At 38.0% G+C, this 7,134-nt stretch overlaps 1 long non-coding RNA gene across 1 annotated transcript in view; it reads left to right on the forward strand.

Annotated features, from left to right (window-relative positions):
• LOC108583854 overlaps window positions 1–5,671 on the forward strand; it is a 37,808-nt gene extending 32,137 nt beyond the window's left edge. The window contains exon 3 of the long non-coding RNA XR_001898668.3: window positions 4,955–5,671. This is a non-coding gene — a long non-coding RNA (uncharacterized LOC108583854). The remainder of the gene's footprint in view (window positions 1–4,954) is intronic.
• The last annotated feature ends 1,463 nt before the right edge of the window (window positions 5,672–7,134 follow it).

The raw sequence follows: 7,134 nt of genomic DNA on the forward strand, positions 1-7,134 counted from the left end.
TCATACAATGGCAGTGGAAAACTAAAATCAAGAAAAGGCAGAGAAGCCATATATGCAAGCCACAAAAGTTAATATAGTTACTGTCAATACAGATAAAAATCAATGTGGGCAGAAATGTAAAGCAGGGTCATTACAGATAACTCTTCTTATTTTTCAGAGGCACAATTTCTCTTTATACTAAAATTTAAACTCTTTATTTGGGAAACCTTGGACTATATGTTACACACTAATTTAAACCATTTTACCAAAATCAAGTATGTTATTGTTAAATGGCTAGTAAGTCTGAATATAGGCCAAGAACATGCTCTAAAACAGAGACTGTTAGCTTGGGATTCACAGATCTTGAGTCTGTAGGTGGAATCCATTGTATCTATGGGCTTGGATGGATCCTTACTTTCATCAACCCCTAACTGACATTTAGCATTTCTTTGAAGCGTGCATGAAACATACAGAGAATTTTATCAATACTTGTAACTTTTTCACTGATAGAAATCACAGACTTTTTAAAAATTACCGTAGAGTTGTTGCAGATATTTCAAAAATTCATTTGTTCTCATTGACACTTTGAAATTACAATTGCTGTTAGACCTCAGGCGGCTCTTGTTTGTAATGCTTTCTCTAAGAAGCATATATGTTGCTATATTAAAGTTTTAAAGTATTTTGAGAACTGAATTTTAGTAAAAGTGGTTTTCTGTGTAACCTCATGCCTTTTCGTTTATGGATTTAAACACTTGCTCTGGGGAGAGTCCATAGGCTTCACCAGATCACCAGTAGGCCCTGTGGCGTAGAAAAAGATCTGACATTTGCTCCAAGGTATAACTTGGAGAAGAAAATGTTGGATAGGAGGTAAGAGCTTAACCTAACATGGTATAGAACTTGATGATGAGCTGACTTGACATAAGTAGAGGCTTAGCAAACCTAGAAAAGGGATAAAATAGTATGTCTCTTAAATTATATACCACTTTCTGCTCAAAAATTTAATGATCCTGTATATCTGCTACAATTATGAAGAGTGACCAGTGAGTGAAATTCAAGGGGCCCTACACTCTGCTTTTATTTTTTTTTTTTTTATTTTTTTTTTTTTTATTTTTTTTTTTTTTTAATTTTTTTATTTTTTTTATACTGTAAGTTGTAGGGTACATGTGCATAACGTGCAGGTTTGTTACATATGTATACTTGTGCCTTGTTGGTGTGCTGCACCCATCAACTCGTCATTTACATCAGGTATAACTCCCAATGCAATCCCTCCCCCCTCCCCCCTCCCCATGATAGGCCCCGGTGTGTGATGTTACACTCTGCTTTTAAAATTGTATCCTATTCATTGAATGACTAAAAATAAAATGTCTATTTTACTTACCTCATATGAGTGTGGCCTTTTCTCTCTTTGTCTAAAATCATTTCCTTCTGGATTAAGATTTCCAGGGGCAACCAATTTGTTGAATTATGAGAAAATAGCCCCAGGGTGAGCCAGATTCTGATATTATTTGTTGCATTATAATATTGGATATTATATATGCCATCTAGGACCTTTTATTATATCTCTAATTGTCTCAAGTATCCTTCAGTTAGATTCTGGCACTCATTTGGAAGGATGGAATGTACCAGTGCTTCTGTTTACCTGGCCTTCTTTCCTTCAAACCTCCTATGACTGCTCTACCCTAACATCTGCTCAAGCCAGGCCTCCAATACTACACGCTATTGTCATAGAGCATTTTTCCAATGTCGAACATTCTTTGTCTTTTAAAGTATCGTAATCCTGGCTCTACCCTGTTTAAGGGTGCAGGAAATAAAAGTACCTTGTTATTGAAGTATAACATACATAAGGAAAAATGTGGAGCTTCTAGGCTGACAGCTTGATGAATTTTTACATACCTGTGTAAACACTACTCAGAGAAACTGAATATTATCTACGCCCCAAAAGCTCTCTTTTGATCCCTGTCATCATACCCCCTCCTCCCATGCCACCAAGGATAACCACAAAGCTGACTTCTAACAGCACAGATTGGTTTTGCTTAGTTTTTTATACTTTAGAGAAATAAAATCATGAAGTATTCCATTTGTCTCTGGATTTTTTCGCTCAACACCATACGAGATTCAAGTTACTGGAAATTTTTAAACTCAAAAGTTCAGTTCTTGTTTATTCCTTTTGAGGTTTAGCATATGGTATGGAGAAAAGAACAAAAATATTTCTTTTAGGAAAGTTGACTCTCAGGGGGCCGAAGAATCCAACCCTCATGGTTTAGATAACACTATGTTTTAGTTGTTGTGTGTTTTCTTTTCCTTAGAAATTGAGCTCTGGTTATAATTCTGCTTCCTGTCAAGAGTTAGGGTTGACTACAGTAAGCCTGTGGGCTCGGATATGTTGGACGCCTTGCAGAGAAATTGTATCTGAACTCTTTTTTTTTTTTTTTTTTTTTTTGAGATGGGGTCTCACTCTGTTGCCCAGGCTGGAGTGCAGTAGTGTGATCACAGCTCACTGCAGCCTCGACCTCCCTGGGCTCAGGTGATCCTCTCACCTCAGCTGTCCAAGTAGCTGGGATTACAGTGTGTGCCACCATGCCTGGCTAATTTTTTGTATTTTATGTGGAGATGAGCTTTCTCCGTGTTTCCATTCTGGTGTCTAACTCCTGGCCTCAAGTGATCCGCCTGCCTCAGCCTCCCAAGGTGCTGAGATTACATGCGTGAGATACCGCGCCCAGCCTGTCTAAACTCTTGAAAGCAATCCTACTCGGAAGTTGTACTTTACTGTCATTCAAGGCCAACTAGAACATCGTCCACACATTTAGAGTAAACCAGAAAGTGTTAAATATATTCACTCATTTAAAATTCTCTTTTGTTGCTGCTTTTCTGTATTACATGCTTTAAAGTGCAGATAAGTGGAATCAACATGGTACTGTGGGACAATGCAGAACCAGGGATAGAAGACAATTTTTTTGTTGTTCTGACCACAGGCTTATACAGCTGTGTTGCACCAATTAAGCCTCAGTAGCCTTCATCTCTCAGGCTCGGTTTGAGGATCAGAATAAGAAGACATATGATGTGTATGAGACACAGCACAAACTGTACTGGGTCCCATAGTTGCAAGCTCTCCCCACATCACTACACTCACATGCTCTATGCTTGCTTTTCTTATTCATGGTAGATTTTATTCTTTCTATGTGCCTACCATAACTTTTTCCATGACTTTCTCTCTACCTGATTGCCCATTTTCCTGTCCTGCCTGTCCTTAGAGACCTAGCCCAAACGCCAGCATTTCCATGGTCTCTGCCATATGTGCCCACTCCTTTCTTTCTTTCTTGGACTCCACTTGTCCTTGTGATCAAGGTTACACTGCTTTGTTTGGTGTTTCCAGTCTTCCTTCTTTCCTCAAATAGGTTATACATTCTGTGGGGAAAAAAATAAATGTCTTTTTTGAGGAACCCACCATCTTAAAAAGGACATGGTAGGCATTGCATAATGTGAGTTTTTCTTCTTTTTCAAACATGGGACAAAATCAGTCAACTTTCATAGGCTGGTAGGAGCTAGCTCCAGCACTCCAGTAGGCAAAATGCTTAAATAAGAAGTTTCTTTAAAATAAACATTGTACACTTCCTCCTGATTCATAAGAGAACCTCATATTTGGTTGGGTAAAAAGTCATCCTGTTACCTCTCAATCTCTCAAAAGAAGGCTGGATGTGAACATTTTTCAAAAAATGGGTTTACATGGACAGATGCTAGAAACCAATGCCTGAGTTTTCAGAAGTATCTTGCTCTGTTTGTCAAGCATGGCAAATACCATAAAGTGATGAATCTGTATCATGTGTGACTTGGTGGCACCTTAGTTAAAAATGCTACTCTTCTAACCACAGAACTGTGCTGCAGCTTTAATTTTAAATATGAAAATGTTCCCGTAGTGGAAAATGTGTCCCCAACCTCCTGAAGCTTTGAGAAGAAGGCCATCAATCAATAAGGCACATGAGAATGGTCTTCAAAGTTGTAGATTCGTCAGAGCCCCAGGGTGGTGTGACAGGGGTCAGGGTACCAGGGTGGCTTCATAAAGGGAAAGGTACACAAAGCAACCAAAGGCCCTATACATTCCTTGAATTTTTTGAGAGATTTATGTACTAAAGTCTCAACAATATACTTATAATCCTAAAGTAATCATCTGGCTAGCAGAAAGACACATCCTCTTAAATAACCATATGAAATACATTTTTAAACAATCCATGTCTATGTAGAGGAAAAAAAAATCGTTTAGTGAAGTCAATAGAAGGTTCTCAAAAGCCTCGTAAAACATTTATCTGAGATGTAATAAATTTGGACTCTTAGCCTCAAGTCAGCTCTTTGGAGGTTCATTACTACCCTAGGTCACAAGGAAAGAGCGAGGTGAAATGCACAGGAACATCTCTATGAATAGCCATGTTAAGGAATAATGGAACTAGGTACATGTCTAGCTAGGCCCTGATCCTTTGTTTCCTAACACAGGGAGAGCCGGAAATGCCCTACATACCAATCACTTATTTTCCTGAATTAAAAATGAAGTCACTGTACAAAAGTGGTTAGTTTCCACAGGGGAAAAGAAAATCAAGGAAATGATACAAATGGTTTGCATTTAAAGGATCTTTGTTTAAAAAAAAAAAGGAAAAGCAATTCTCTGGGACTACAGAACTCAAAATAAAGTATGTGGGCACTTTTGGTGGAAGGCACAGGGGTTTGACAGCTGCAAGTGGACTTGGGAAGTACCTGACTCAGTTGGTTTTATGGTAAGGCTGAATGGGATTTGATTCTTTGCCTTACAATTGGGTGCTGCAGGGTAGGTGGTCCTCCTGATTGCTTAGTCTCTCTGTTCTCACTGCTTAGAATTTTGCTTCTGCTTTGAACATTATATGAGATAATGACTGTAGATAAGATAATGACTGTAGAAGGCCAGTTAAGACCAGTGTCATTCTTTCCTCATCCTTCTTTCACTTGACAGGTGAGGAAACAGGCCCAGAAATATGAAGAGTTAAGTCCAAGGTCACACACCCAGCTGATTCCCACCAGTACGGGGATATATCAGTCCTCTGCAGTGCTATTTTCATGATGGATTCCGACTGACAAGAAAGACGATCTCTATTTGCAGATAACATGGATATATATAGAGAAAACTTTAAAGATTACACACACAAACCCGTTAGAAACTACTAAACTAATTCAGCAGTTGCAGGATACGAAATCAACACAAAAATTAATACATTTCTTTACACTAATAATGAACAAACTAAGAAAATAATGGAAAAACCCAGTTAACAGTAGCAACTAAAAGAATGAAATACTTAGAAATAGGCAGATGACGGCAGCTCTGGTCCACAGCTTGATTGCAGCCTCATGAATGCTCCTGAGCTGGAACTACCCATCTAAGGTACTCATGAATTCCTAACCCACAGAAACTGTGAAATAAAAGATGTTGACTGATTTAAGCTGCTAAGATTTCAGGTAGTTTGTTATATGTCAATAGATAGCTAGTAGATAACCACAGCACTAAATGGGACAAGGATATTTAAAAATAACTATAGAGAATCAACCCTGTTTTTCAACTCTGTTTTACATTCATCGGGAAAAGAAACTCAGAATTCATTTTTAAAAGTGCATTTTCAGTGTACATAAGGGGGGGTTTTACTTTTATTATTATTTTAAATTGACACATAATTGTACATATAGTACAATGTGATATTTTGATACCTGTATACAATGTATAATGATCAAACTAGGGTAATTAGCATATCTATCATCTCAAATACTCATCATTTATTTGTGTGAGAACATTCAAAATCCGCTTTTCTAGCTAGCTGAAAATATACGATAAATCGTTGTTCATCATAGCCACCCCCAATAGTGCTACAGAAGACTAGAAGTTATTCCTCCTATCTAGCGGTACTTTTCTATCTGTTAACCACACTTTGTGGTTGTTTTTATAGAGATGAGAATACCATAATCAGAGATCAGGTTTGAACATGCAGAGGATTAAACAGAATCATATCAGAATGTGGCCATGGATGCTTGAGAGACCAAAACATTATAAGAGATTTTGAATAATTGAACAAATGGTGGCCTCATATGCCCTAGCAGTATTTCCATTTTATATTCTAGATACACAGATTATATGCTGTATTCCTCATTGGCATTGCGTGCCCCAGATCACAGAACATTGCCTCCCCTCATCATGATTTGGGAACATTCTATTTCACTGCAATTACAGTTTCCAGGAATGACAGCTGCTGAATAATTACAGGAAAATTGCTTTAGTTCTCTATAGAATTTACAAGTTCCCGAGCCTGACATTTATTGAGATGGTAACTCTCAATGTGTAGAGCCAGGTTAAAGATAAAAATTTTAAAGTATATATTTTTATTTTAAAAAATGCATACATATATAAAATATTTCTTTTGGATTTCTTGACTGCCTTACAGCATCAGACATGGAAAAAATTCATATTCTCTGAATTATCTATTTAACCATTTCTTTTTGTTTTATTCATCTACTATTGTAATTTTTAAAAATATATAATTTATAGATGCTCCCTAGAATGAAAGGTTAGAATAGATGATAAATAATTTCGAAGGTCCACTTTAGCTTTAAGAATGTAAGTGTATCTAAGAAAAAGTGCCTCGGGGGCCAAAATGAGGAATCTCAGGGCTTATCTAGAGTCCTTGGATCAGCTAAGGCATGTCCTTCTGGGCAGGGGCCAACTCTCTACTAAGCAGCCACCTTGAGTAAAATGTCAGTTATCTTGTGAAGGATGGAATGAGTGATAAGAATGCCCTGGAGCCCAGGCTATTTGGGATAGGGAGATAGGTTTTTCTGAGCAAATATCAAAGAGAACCCTTGGGCAGAACCCTTGGTGTGTGGTCAATCCATGAAGGTGTCACAGAGTTGCAGTAGAAATGTGTGTGAGGAGTGGGGAGGCGAGGTCCCAAAAGGAGGATTCCTCTTTGGGGGTCATTTTATATAAGCACGTAGATCTCAACAAAGAGACAGTAAAGCCTGGACAAATGGGAAGGAATGCTACCAGGCTCCCTTCCATCACCACGTGGAATGTTTGAGAAATCAGAGCCTTAGAGGCCTATAGTAGAGCTGAGTCTCAATCAAAATGCGATTGAGAAAGGGAGAAACACA

This window comes from Papio anubis, chromosome X (genome assembly GCF_008728515.1).
Source record: "Papio anubis isolate 15944 chromosome X, Panubis1.0, whole genome shotgun sequence".
Lineage (NCBI taxonomy): Eukaryota > Metazoa > Chordata > Mammalia > Primates > Cercopithecidae > Papio > Papio anubis.